The 14,928-nt window shown below is 35.3% G+C and overlaps 1 protein-coding gene and 1 non-coding gene across 2 annotated transcripts in view; both read right to left on the bottom strand.

The window, feature by feature from the left end:
* HTR2C (5-hydroxytryptamine receptor 2C) overlaps window positions 1-14,928 on the bottom strand; it is a 304,194-nt gene that overhangs the window by 261,328 nt on the left and 27,938 nt on the right. The gene's annotated exons all lie outside the window — the stretch shown is intronic.
* Window positions 3,820-3,948, bottom strand: LOC123282779 (small nucleolar RNA SNORA35). Its single transcript, XR_006523017.1, has one exon. It is a non-coding gene; the product is annotated as a small nucleolar RNA SNORA35 (small nucleolar RNA).

The raw sequence follows: 14,928 nt of genomic DNA, 5'->3' as shown, positions 1-14,928 counted from the left end.
GAAAGGAACTTTAGAGATCATTTACATAGTCCTTAGTAGAGTGCCTTGCACATAGTAGGCTCACAATAAATAACTGATGAATGGATAAATCCAGTTCACTCTTTTTACAGATGAAGGAACTAAAACCAAAGGGAAGAAGTAATTTACTCAAGGTCATAAAGTTAGCCAGTGGCAGAACCAGGATGAGAGATCAGAATTTCTGGGTCCTTATCCATTACTCTTTTTACTATACCCTTCTTTTTACTCAGTCATTCCACTGTTGACTGATCTGCTGTGAACTATAATCATCTCCCTGCCTAGAACTTCGTCCATGTGACCTCACGCCTGTAATGCCCTTTAGTGGAGCAACTCCTTAAACTAGACCTAACCACTCCAGTCCACATCCATTTATCTCTTCTCTGAATTTCCACAGTGCTTAATGTCTGTACCACAAATTTAGAATTTTAACACAAAGAATTATGGATTATTTAGTAATTATTTCACATGTATTTCTTGTGTCATTAATAAATTTGCATGCTCCTCCGGGTAAGGGACATTTGCTTATAGTTCTTTTTATATGTTAGCATGTAACTCTTAGGTTTATATGAGTGCATAAGAAATACAATAAGCATGTAACTTAGCATTCAAATTGGGACACTTTTGAGAGTCAAAGAAAATATTGGTATTTATGTCGTAAGTATTTACACTGTGACTATCCTGGGCAAACTGGAATGTATAGTCACCCTAATAACGGTTGACTTGCTCAGTATGTGTTCAATTAGAATCATTCCATTGCTGATTATACAATTGTCCAAATATGAGATAATGTTTACAATTTACCTTAGTACACTAACACAGTAATCACTGAAAAATCATGATGAGTTGTGGAATTCTATTTATTGAATACATATCTGTATGTGTTATTCGTTTAAAAGTTATTATGAATATTTCCAGAAAATATTCATTTGTTGTCTTAGTTTTTAAAATTGTAAGAATAAAGTTAAATGCAAAACTTTTGTTGGTCCAGTTTTAATCATTCCAATATTGAAAATGTGACTGAGGTGAAAAAATGGCATTCTTTCTAATTCTTTCCTAATGGTAAAATACGAAATCTGATGGCTTTCCATGTTGGGTAGGTCATATGAGGTCATGTTAGCAGCTATGGACAAAAGGGCCCAAGTTTAAAGTTTAAAAATAGATTTAAATTTAAATATTCCATTCAAATATATCAAGACATAAATCATGATTTTTAATTCCTTTTGGGATAAATTATGGAGACATTAGCAAAGAAAACAAGTAAAGTCCATGATAAATTCACATATAACTAGTGGCTGACTAAACTTTTAATGGCATTTACCCACCACATTATACTGTATATTAACTTAATGAAATCTTTACATTGATTTGTTAAGAAATAATCAAATAAACTTTTTGATACAATATTCATAATATAAATACATATTTTTATGTTCAGATATATAACAAAGGTTCAGACATCCCAGGCAGAACAGTGCATAGTTTCAATTTATTAATTTGCTAAATTAGAGGTTTAATGATAAAAATTCCCTGCAGCAGAATGAATTTTAAGCACTTGAACAGGGGCAATTATACCATCTGCTCTAGATAGAAATTTGTTGCCTTGACAGTAATAAAGGACAAATAGGCAATACAAATCCATCAGGCTGTAGGAGGGTAAATGCAGTGAGGAAGGAGGCATTTCTTCAGTAAATTGCTTTTTCTGTTGAATTCTACATTCTTTGCCAAATGACACTTAATTCAACTATAAGCAGCTGTTTATCAAAGAGAATTCAGTCTTTATCATGAAAACTGTTTTATATTGAGAGAATCTAATCAATCATACTTTTGCATCCTCAAAGTTCCAAATTAAATTAAAGTGTACCAGCAGAAAAAAAAAAAAGCAAAAATAATTACATGGGAAACAAAATAGCATGCTGCCCTTGGGGAAAATGCTGAGAACAGACATTATGTTGACAGATTCTCACCTACCCACATGGACCTCTAAGACAAGCCCCTAGACTACACTATTTTAAGAAATGAAGTTTTAAAAATCTCTTTAAAAGACTCTTCCCACATCTTGTTATCAGTGTGATATGTGTGTGTGCGGCTGGGGAGAGGTTTGGGGATATTCAGATAGTATTTATTCTACACTAAATAATAAGGGGAAAATAATAAAATTCTGCATCATTTATAACACATTCACTCACAAGGTTAGTAGGGCATATGAACACTCTATCTTGTCATACTTCTAAGGAAGGAGATATTCATTTTCATTTCAAAAAAGAGGCCAATTTCTAGAACCTCGAGACAAGGAAGTTTATACAGAGGCACGTGACCCATCTTCTACTTCCATCTTGTATCGCTTACATACTTGACATTCAAATTTCTTTTACATTTGGTTCAATAGTGTCAATAAAGACGATAGCTGAAAGAACAATAATTTAAAAAAATAGACTGTATAAAAAAGTCTCTCTAATGTATCTTGGCCAATTATCAGAAAAAAGTGTCTTTTTTTTACTGGGTTTTGTATTTCAATCAACAAGGGTTTATTTAGTTCAATATATATTTTTCACTGATATATTTCATCTAAATTGTCTGAAAATAGTGATATTATAATGAGCTGCAAGTTGTGTACATTCTTTTACAATGTTGGCCTAATTATCAGAACATAGCTATAACCTGAGATTAGACTTATGAGCCCAATGTCCTTTCTGGCAGAAGGCGCTGAAGACATGTCTTAGGAAGGCAAGTTTACCATTCATAATTAACACAAAAAAGTGTAAGCTCTTCCTTCAAAATCATTATTTTCATTTAAATAACTTATCATGGATTCATCTCTCACAACCTAATTTTTCCTGGATTTTAAGTGAGTTTTCAGTCTATATTTTATTTACCACATAAAATAGTGCCATGTTTTACATGGTGCTAAAACTATGATATTCAATTTTCTAGAGGCTTTCTTAAAGTTCTGGTCACAAGAATTAATGACTGATTTCATAGATAACTTACATGAGTTTATCTACCAGTAATTATTTATTGAGCTTCTTCTTTATGCAAGGCCCTGGGCTAGGAGCTACAACAAGTACTAAGATGTTTGAGAAGACAGAATCTTTGCTTTCAAAGAGTTTACAACTTAGCTAGTGAGATAACATAAATGAATATAAAAAATGGGAAAGTGGTCATTGCCAAACTGTGTAGTAGGAGGAGAGATTAGTGGGGACTTGAGTATTTAAAAGTATTATGAAGGAAAGAAGGGGCCAGGAATGGGTCTTGTATGTAGATCTGAATTATAAGAAATAATTGGGAAAGGAATTCTGTCAACGTTAGGTTTAAACAGACTGTCATATACAGGGGACGCAGAGGCTGGGGAAGGCTAGTCTGTCAGGAAGCTCATAGCAACGTGGGGAAGTAAAATACACAGGAACCAACATCTGCAAGATAATTATAATCTCATTTCTATCACATTGAAAGGAGAAAAGAATTTATCTCTCCTATCCTACTAAGACTTAATGAGCAATCTGCCAGGGAATTTAAATGAATTTATCTTGTAATCATCATGACAATCTTAGATCATTCCAGTAGTGTCAACCTTATTTTATGGAGTAAGACACTGAGTCCAAGAGAGGTTAGTGTAAATTGCTAAGAGCTACACAGCTAGTAATAATAGTGATAATAATTTAATAATGGTGACTATATTTATCGATTGCCTGGTATTAACCTGATACGGACATAGTCACCTTTATCTAGTAGTAGCAGGCTGAGCTGCTTGATTTGTCTCTCCACCACATCACTTTTCTTACGCAGGGTGACAGAACCCGGGAGATATGCACCCACCTGCATGCAGGAGTAGCCCACAGCATGACTCTCCCAGCTTTGTGGAGGGATTTGCTTTTGCACTGCTCGATGCCCAGTTGGTCAAGGAGGAGCCCAATGGGTCACTTGCCAGTGCTGTAGACAGCAGAGCTAGGGTTGGGACCCCATGCTCTGTGCAGAAGAACCAGGTTGGAGGAGCGAGTGGATTGGAGACCTGAAACATCTCAGGATCCATTGCTTCATTCTCTTAGCATGGCTACTGTATATATACACGGGTCAGCTTCAGAGGAAGGAAATGTGAGTTTAGAGTCAGGTAGTCTGAGTTCAGAATCCCAGCTCTGTCACTTGTTAGCTGTGGAACCCTTGAAACTCACTTAAGCTCTCTTAGCCTGTGTTTTCTCATATGTTAAATGGGATCAATAATAATTACTTCATTGACAGTTGACTGTTGTGAGAATTAGAAGAAAGAATTTACAGAGTCCAGTCCAGTACCTGACATTAGTAGATGCTCAATAAATAATAGCTATTATCACATCTCCCCTCTTGCCAATGGCAATTTTCTTGCTGTTTCAAATTACCATTTGTGAGAAACTTGGTTAAAAAACTTTGGATTTTTTAAATTAATAATTCTAATTCTACATTTTTTTCTACTCATAATTTCCTCTCACAAAAGCCAAGTTGCTTTATACCTAATTGTTTATGTTGGCTTAAATGTTGACTGTGACTATTTAAAAATTGCCTAAAGTTTCCTGAGAAGAATTTGTAGATCATTATTCTTGCATTATGTGAAAGGCAAAGACATATTTTTCCTGTGCAGCTGGAAGGAACTCTCATTCTCCAAAATGTACAAAAGAGAAAACTAACCATGTGATGTGCCTTCCATTTTTTTCTCTTGGTTATAAAAATCTGCTACCTCAAGCAGCCACTGGCAAAATCATATTACTTCTTTTTCCACTTATTGCTTCATAAAGTCATTGATAAAATTCTATGAATCAAGCACTACTCTAAATATATAGTGTTTGCATCAAAACAAGCCTTTGTCTTTATCCCTTCTAGTTTTGTCCTAACCTGGTATGGTACCTTACCAAATGCTGCCCACTCGGGTGCTCAGCTATCCTGGAATTCTAAGAATAATCTGGTCCCAAGTGCATAGAAGTGGATTAAATATAACCCTTGGTATGCGAATCACCATTATCCTCTCACCAAACACGGATCCGTTGATATAATTAATTAATTAAAAATAAAACAGTACATTGTATGCGCATTGTGAATATTCAATTTTAAGAGAGAAATGCCAACCTTTTTTTCCAAGTAGTTGCACAAATGTCACTTCCACCAGCAATGCATAAGAGATCTACTTGATTCATATTCACCCAAATGTTTGGTTCTTTTAAACTTTCTAAATTTTATGAATATGAAGAGTATAAAATGTTCCATTTCTTTCTTTCCTACCCTCCCTAGACGAGGACGTTTCATTACCAAAGTTGAGGTTTAGAACTTTTCCTAGACACTTGAAACAGAATGGAATCAAATACCAGAACTTTCTCAGCAAAATGAGAACTACAGGTGACATTCCAGGCTCTTCTCGGCTAAAGGTTTTTAAAAATCAGGAGGAAGAAAGCAATTTAAAAGTAAGCAGTATCCAATTTAAGAGTGGGAAAAAAAGTGCATTGCAAAAACTAAAGTGCATGTGTAGGCTTATCTGTTACTCATAAAATAACTTATTTTCCTGCTTAAAATTCCAGAATAACGGCAAACTTAAGGGAAAAATATGAATTAACCATTATTTCTGTTTTTTTCTAATCAAGGAGACCTATTTACAAACATTAGTTAACCAGTTAAAATATAGACACTTTCTTGAATTTTCAGACCATCTGATGGAAATAAATACAAAAAGAGGGAAAACAACTTGACAAGTTGTTTCTTAATTATGGGTTTTAATATTTTACACTTCCTTTAGAAGACCATTCATTTATGAAGTTGTGGGCCCATTTAGTTCATCAGTCAGAAAAAAGATGTGTTCGTTATTCTACAGTTTTGCAAAGCAGTTGCTGTTTCCTAGAGTAATTGTTTTATATGTAAGTATGACTAAAACAGCTTTAATCCTAAATTACAGTACTACTTTCAATAGGCATACTCATCAAAACGCAATGTTGTAGTGGAGGTCATTTAACGAAAAGAAATTTCATCAAGGTTTTTACTTTATTAATGGTTGTCATTCTATCCCTATCTTTGATGATGTGCCACTATTCTAATTGTGTCTAGCCATATCCTGGGAAAATTACATACTTGACTAATGTTGATTGCAACAATGTCATTCAATGTCTTTTGTTTTTGTGGGAGACATATTTGAGAGAAGCACCTCTAAGCAAACAAAAGTTCCTAAATACAAAGATATGAAGATTAAAAAACCCTACTTTTCTTAGGCATAAAATAGATACTACTTAAATACTCCTCCTCAAAGGAGAACAAACTCACTGTACTTAAATATTTACATCAATTTTTAAATATACCAAGGATTAGGGAAACACTTCTGAAAAGTTAACTACTTGCCTTATATAATCTTGATACTATAAGTCATGACTAATTGATGCATACCAGTGATCTAAAACAGTTTTCAGAATCCAATAGGCATTCATATTTTGACCTTTATTCTTCAGTGTTGTGAGGCTAAACTACTGGGCACTCACTCTTTAAGAAGCAGTTCTAAATGCTTTACTTTCAGATTGGCACTATGCATTAATGTTAAGGTACTCTATCCATGGTCAATACAGACTTTTTCTCAAGATAACTAAGTATTTGACAGAAAAACAAAATGTCTCTCTTTTGATTGCTTTTACTATATCCTTCTCAAAAATTAATTTATCAGCAAATATTATGGAGTGTCTACCATGTTGAAGGTACTTACATGAGCGCCTGGATAGGATATAAAAAGACAAATGGATACTTAATGAGATAGAAGAGATAATGATGGCAAATACATGTACAATTCATCTCAATTTATAGTCTTTCTTCCTGAAGGCTGTCCCTCTGAAATGCAGGCTTCATTGATTCCTACCCTTTTTGTACCTGTAAAATCATTATTGTTTAGAACACACTATTTGGCTCTTTGTAACATTCTGCCTCTTTTTTTACTCCCCAAAGCCCCAGTGCATGGTTGTATATCCTTCTAGTTCTTCTATGTGAGCCGCCACCACAGCATGGCAACTGACAGAGCGGTGGTGTGGCTCCGCAACCGGGAAATGAACCTGGGCCACCAAAATGGTGAGAGTGTGCAACTTTAACCACTAGGCCACCAGGTGTGGCTCATTCTGCCTTTTTAAAAAATTTTACATTAATTAATCTTGTCTCACCAATAAGATTATGAGCAACCTGAGAAGTCAGAGATCTTGGCCAATAGTTATTTGCAACCCCTGTAATTCCTGGCATAGTGCTGATCATATAATACTTCTCCATAATTATTCTAGTTAATTAATCTATTCATTAAGGGTATATTATCCAGGTACCTCAGTCCACTCATTCTTTATTATAACCTCCACAGACACAAATAGAAAGAACAAAGATGAAATTTTGTGTATCACCATCAACTACTAGTTCTGGACTTTCCTATTAGTCAGATGTTTACAGGAAATTATGTGAAAACTCCTGAATAATTCAGAGCATTAAACAGCATCCCTTTCCTGTGACAGGGGTATTTTGAAATGTTAATTGTAGTATTTTGCTTTTTAAAAACTATGTTACACCATTTTTCGTTCTAATGCAAACAATGCACTACCTATTTATATGAAGAGTCAAAAATAATGATCTTGGATTTATATAATTTTCCCAGAAAATAAACTGAGAACTTTATGTTCTCTGGAGAGTGATATCATAAAGTATAATGAAGGCTGGATCTCTATTCTGCCAACTCCTCCTCTCCAAACTGCTGCTGACCTTCCCGGGAAGGCTTTAGAGAGCCTCACCGCCTTTCCTCTTCTTCTAACTCACTGAATATCCTTTCTCACAGCTATAACTCTGCCATAAGGAATTTCAATCAGTCAGTTGTGGGAGAGGAATAAAAAAAATTAATGACAGAATTCAATGTTGGATAGCAAATAACACTAAAGAAAGTTCTCTGAGAATAAGTCATGGATTATAGTGGAGGGTGTATAGAAACTTGATACAAATCATATTTATTCCTCCTATTTCATTTGTTTTGATGCCTCCCTTGGGATTCTTATGTAGAAATCAATTCCCTAAGCTTATGTATACTGAGAAGTGATGAACTTAACTTTCCCTGAAAAGTTGTCTAGAGAGAAGATAAGATATTAAATAAATGATCAGATCTTTAAAGTTGTGACTTGGAAAAACTTTCACCACACCAGAGTCCCAAATACTGGAAAACCATCCTAGCATCACATGACTCTGTAGCTACCTGGTGGTAGGGGGTGTTTGTTTGGTGTAATAACTGGAGAGCACAATACCAATGCATCAGAGCTGTGAGACAAAGAAAGATGAGAGATCCAGTCTCATATTTCTAAGTACTTGTAGGAGTTTCTCTTTGGAAGAACCACTATAAACATTATGAAAGCCCTTTAAGCAGCGTTTTCCTTTTACTATCTTCTCCATGTTGCTCTCTCACCTTATCTATCCCACCTTATCTCGTTACTCAGTATAACCCAATAAGGTCACAGGCTCCATCAGTTCTGCCTCATTAAACGCTCATTCATTTCCAAGAGTCTTGTGAAGGCTGCCTCCCCACTGCACACACTTGATGTGCTCTTCTTCCTGCCCTCTCCACATTCTAAATTCAATTCTTTGTTCAGTGTTGAACTCACAGGCCACTCCTACACCTTATTACAACACAAGCTAATCTTACCCCATTTGTTTTCCCTAATTGACCCTATAGCTTTCTTCCCTGAGCTATCATTTCAATGATAAGCTCTCAAGTAAACACTTTTTCCCATAGAATCACTCTCTTTAGAAATGTACTTCCTAGCTCTGCCTTTATTTGACAAATTTGGAGAAGACACTGAAATATCAAGTTTCTTTAGGATGCTAGAGATACTTGGTCATTTTCCTTCCTTTTAGAACCAGAGGCTACTGTTAGCCAATAACATAAAGATCTGTTTGTAAACTGAAAATTTGGCTGACCCTTTAAAAGCATGAAGAGTGCCAAAACTCATCAAAATTAATATTAAATTCAGAAAAGCACCAAGGAGCAAACAATGTAAGGAAAGTGTGCTGCACTTAAGTGTTAGCACATCAAGTACCAAAATCAATTTTAAATATAATTTAAAAGAATAAAGTGTAACAAAGACTTATCCCTTTCTGCTTTCATATCCATAGGAATATGATATGTCTTATTAAAATGAATTTGTAGAGATAAGTATATATTCAATTTAGATGAAGATTTCTTAGCAGAAATCTAAAGATATAAAAATAATAGAAAATAAAAATGAGTCATTCACTCACACTTTCATCCAACATTTATTGAACACATCTATTGGGCACTTCCGTACTATCAATAAACATTGCGTCAACTATTAACAAACAAGTTTTGAAGTGGGGCACAAGTGAATGAATTATGTGATTTTAATAGCATTATGAATAATAGTATTTCATTAAACACACAAATAGAAAATATTTAAGTCCTTAGACATACAAACTATAGGAAGTAGTGGATAGGGCAGAAAAAAACTCAGAAACTTTGAAGTATGTGCTGAGTATTTCAGCTATAAACTTTCTAAACCTCCTGATTCCAGGCATTTAAATCAAAGTCACTTTCTAGTCAAATATTGTTTTCTTAAGATAAACTGTTAAATTAATTACCCAGGGGCGTGCTGATAAATAACTGGAGGTATCAGTATCTGCTGTCTTATTTGGTCTTATTTAAACATAAAAAGCATCCTTCATGAGAAAATGTATAGGGTTTTGACATTTACTAAGTGGTTTCTATATGCTAGAAATCTTAAGTGGGTTGTTTCATGTAATCCCTCTGACAAACATATTATATTGACATGTCATAGTTGAGGTAAATAAGGTTTAGAGGTGTTAAGTAAATGGCAATAATACTAATGACAATAACAGCAAGAGAACAGTAGCTAACTTCTATTTAGCATCTGGTATGTGCTATGTACTTAATATTACTGGATTTACACAATAGCACTTTTGTTAGGCAAGTCCGTAAGACACAAGGGAGCTTGGATAACTCACTTAAGCCCTGTAGACCTCATTTGTTAAGTATGGGTAATAATAACCACTTTAATTGGAATGTTGTGAAAGTTAAATGGAATAATTCATATAATTGTTAGCATGTTGCCTGACATTGAGGAGATGTTCAATAAATGATAATTTATATTATAACTACGTGTAACATCTTTCTTCATTTGATGGGAAACTTGGTCATAGGTCCTTTGAATGTTAAAAAAATAACACATTACATATATTAATATGTCTAATATTAATTAATTAATTAAAATTAATTAACTAAAAACTAACATTAATAGTTTCTTATGTCTATGTTTGCTACTCTTCCTAACTTCCATTAATAAAACCATGTTGCCTTTCATCTCGTGGTTAGTCAGTATTAAAAATAACCTAAAACTTTTTAACCAAAATTATAGCTTTCCCTCTGTTGTGGAAAAATGGAAACTCTCCCTTTGCTCCACCTCTCTTTTTTTTACCCCTGGGTTATGACAAAGCCAGTGCTACTTACCAGTAGCTACATACCAGACGCACCCTCTATTTTGGGGAAGATTTGGGTAAATAAGTAGTGGCAAAAAAAATCCCAATTCATTAGATTGTTGGGAGAATTGAAAAAAGAAACTCCTTCAGTCCCTTGTGTATACTAAGTTCTCAAGAAATGTTAATTCACTTCCAGCATTCCAATGAGACTCAACTCCAGAACAACTAGACAAAGTCCTTTTGGGGAGGATGAGATGGGAAATGAAAAGAGAATTAGCAGAATAGCATTCCAAAAAGTATTGAGATTGTGTTAATTTTGTACTTGATATTCCATCTTTGATAATTCTGAACTCTGGTGTTTTTCGTAATATTCTATCATCTCACTCCACTGCCACTTCTAGAGAAATAATAGAAGCATCTTCTATAAAACCTATGTGCTCATTTTACCCCTCAGTGCGAATGCCTACTCTGTAGCTCATCGACAAAGTTTGTCAGCTGCTGAGGCATTTGTAGAGACCATCTCTTAAATCTTCAATCCTCAGTTCTCAGCTTCCCTTTTAGTCTTGTAGGAGAGGAAGAAATTTTCTTCTACCCTTCTAGGTCCTTCTGGCTTGTCTAAGAATTAAATTGATATGATACAGACTAACAGGAGAAAATCAAAGTTTGATAACATGTATACATGGGAGAGACCCAAGAAAACTGAGTAACTCACCAAAATGGCCAAAGCTGCCACCTTAAATACCATCTTCAGCTAAAGACAAAGGAGGATGTTGGGGGTAGTGGTTTGGGACCTCAAAGGAGAGGAAGGAAATTCATAAGGAGATGGAAAAGCAAATGTTTGGTAAACAAATGTTTGCTATGCCTTGCAGAGACAATGGGACATGGAGAGGACTTTGATTAAATGGGCCTTGCTGGGTTCCTCCCTGTCTACTGCACCTAGTTCATATTATACTACAGTTATCTGTGGTATTAGCTCCTTCCTGGAACAGGCCTCCTGTCTTAAATTCTTTTAGGTGGTTAAGAGGAAGGTCAAAGTTTCTTCCTGAATCTTTTGTTCCTTAAAAATAATCAGCCCCAGGGCTGGCCCTGTGGCCGAGTGGTTAAGTTCGTGCGCTCCGCTGCAGGCGGCCCAGTGTTTCGTTGGTTCGAATCCTGGGCACGGACATGACACTGCTCATCAAACCACGCTGAGGCAGCGTCCCACATACCACAACTAGAAGGACCCACAACGAAGAATATACAACTATGTACCGGGGGGGCTTTGGGGAGAAAAAGGAAAAAATAAAGTCTTTAAAAAAAAAAATAATAATCAGTCCCAAATAACCCTCAAGCCAAAGAGACACATTTTGGGGTGGCAAATTCTGCTCCCCTATAGTCTGCTGCATAGTTTGTAATAATGTACAAATGCCTTGACTGCCTTGCTCTGCCTGGCTTTGTGATACTCATTTCACTTTTCATCAATGAATTTGCAAGTCCTGATCATTTATATAAATGCTTCCACAAAGCTCTCATGTGAGAACAGTCTGCAGTCACTTGCAGAGAGTCCTGATCTTTCAAATGTAGTTTTTTCCTGGTTCCCTCAATCAACTCTATTCTCTTTCTCCCTCCCAGCATACCAGTCCTCCCTTGAAATTCCAGAATGTGGAACTTAATAATATCCTCCACTTCTCATTCTGCATGCTCACCTGAAACTACAACTCATTAAAATTTGAAACCATTTAAATATGCATATAAGGAATTCCCATTTCCTTTGAGCCCTCTCAACCCAGAAGGGCTTCTTGTTCTCATGCCACACTGCTATGCTTTCAGTTTAGAAAACATTAATGCTGTTGCTTGCCTGTCTCTCTGTCTTTCACTGCTTCTCACTTCTCTGTACAGAAAAGCCTTACTTCTTAAAGTCCTAGTTCGACGGTAATCTTCTCTACAGAGCCTGTTCCACCACATACCTCCAGCCTCTGGCAAAGTTATCCATGGAATTTTTATACTCTAGCAGAGTGGTTGGCAAACTACAAACTGTTTTTGTGTGGCTCAAGAGCTAAGAATGGTGTTTACATTTTTATATGGTTGGAAAAAAATCAAAAGATGAATAATATATCATACAACGTGAAAATTGTATGAAATTTGAATTTCAGTGTTCATAAAGTTTCATTGGAACCCAGCCACGCCCATTCATTTGTATGTTGTCTACGGCTGACTTCATGCTACAACAGCAAAGCTCAGTAATTGTGAGAGACCATATGGTCCACAACATCAAAAATATGTACTAACTGGCCCTTTACAGAAAAAGCTTGTCGACCTCCTATTACCTTGGTACTTCAAGTGTAACCCGTGGACCAACCCCATCAACACCACCTGGGAGCTTGTTAGTAATGCAGAATCTCCAGCCCCTCTCCACACCCATTCAGTTAGTATCTGAAGCCTAACAGGATCCCCAGATGATTCCATCCACTATAAGGGTCGAGAAATATTGCTCTAGCACTCATCATGCTGTCTTAAATTTTTTTGTCAATATTTCAATATTGCAACAGATGAAAAAATGAAAACATGACTAGGATATTAAAGTGTATGAATTATGGCAGATATATGTAACTTAAGACAAATTTGGGTCACTCAAAAATAGTGAAGTTCAATAAGAATAAAGTACAATATGAAATTAAAGCAGCCATAAGAAAGCTCAGTTAACCAGGAGGAAATATGAACTGAGAATTTATCACTTAGCAATGTATTCTTTTAGTAACATTACATTTCAATTATATTCATATATATATATACAATATATGTATTCCATATATTCATATATCCAATCATATATTCATACGATATTCATTATATATATATACTATATATTTTTAGTGTGAAAAGTAAGCCCCACTAGCAATAAGCCTTAATACTTTGTAGGTTATGCTCTAATTCATTTGTCACAAATTTGAATTTGCTTATTTAATAACACATAGCAGTGATATGATTTTGTTTTCTGAATATGAAGCTCTTGGTGCATGAAACAGGGCAAGAGAGACCTATTCAAAATCGCTGTTGGACTGCTCAACAATTCAAATGTGGTATTAGGCATTTATAAGTGTTAGCTGCTTGTACAGCTAATGCTACATTTAAAGTCATGGCTATACTTTTACTGCTGTCACAGTTAGTTGATAGCTCATATCTGCAACCCTATGTTAAGGTCTTAGTAATGGACACTTCTCATTTTTCACCAGGCTGCAATATTTACAAGCTACCACTGTGGGGTTGGGAGCAAGGTAGAAAAATATCCTCTGCAATTGAACAACCACAGATTAACCATCTCAGAAAGTTACACAAATGACTTTTTAATAGATGATACCTATTTTATCTTTCAGTTATTCAGTCAATGAATATTTGCTGAATCATATGCTAGGCACTGTGCTAGATGCTAAGAATACAATATTGAGTGAAAGAAAATACTGTCCCTGATCTCATGGTGTTTGCATGAGAAGATAGCATGGTGTTTGTAGAGAAGATAGCAATCCCCAACCAATCACAAAGGTAAATATAATTACAAACTGCGATAAGTGATATGATGGAAGATAACACAGTGTTATCTACTAGGGTATATAACAGAGGAAGCTGACCTAGTCTCAGGAGGTAGGGTGAGCAGGAAGGCTTCTCTATTTCCAGAAGAAATATCTTTTAGGTTGTGCTTTGAAGGCTTAATAGGAGTTAACTAGTGATACGTGTGTCAGGAGAGATGAGGAATGCAAGAAGTAATCACGACAGAAGAGAGAGTGTGATGCATTCAAGGAACTGAAAGTAGACAGTGTAGCTGAAGCATTCACAAGGAGAGTGAGGAGAAAGAGTAAAATATGATACTGAAGACATAGAAAGGGACCAGATCAGTCTGTCTCTTGTAAACCATGATAAAGATTTTGGTATTCATTCTAAGAACAACAAGAATTGGGAGAATGGATTTGGGAGTGCAAATGTGTAATTGGGGCGATTAGTTAGAAGGTATTCCAGTACTGAGACAAGCGATGATGGAAAGCCAAATTGGTATAATGACAGTAGAAATGGAGTGAAGATATTTAGGAGCTAAAGCTGACAGGAGTTAGTGATGAATTCGGTTATGGGCATAAGGGATAGGAAGGTGTTCAAGGATGACTGATAGTTTCTTGCCTAATCCAACTATCTACGACAATATCATTACCAATGATGCTAAGAAACTTGCAACACATTGAGAGCATGTTCTCACGTAATCAAAATCCTATAAAGTCAATGAGAATACTCAATGGAATGGCAATTAATTATATAGAGATTTTAATTGATGTATACTTTCAATGAACATACCACAAATATACGATTTGATTTTCATATTTTATTAGTATCTTTTTATTAGTTTAATATTAGTTTATTAGTATCTTTAAAGGTACAAATAAAGATATTTAGTTTTGAGAAAGCTAAATGAACAACCCTATCTAGATG

The sequence above is a fragment of the Equus asinus genome, chromosome X (assembly GCF_041296235.1).
Source record: "Equus asinus isolate D_3611 breed Donkey chromosome X, EquAss-T2T_v2, whole genome shotgun sequence".
Lineage (NCBI taxonomy): Eukaryota > Metazoa > Chordata > Mammalia > Perissodactyla > Equidae > Equus > Equus asinus.
This window is presented reverse-complemented; position numbering and strand designations above follow the sequence as displayed.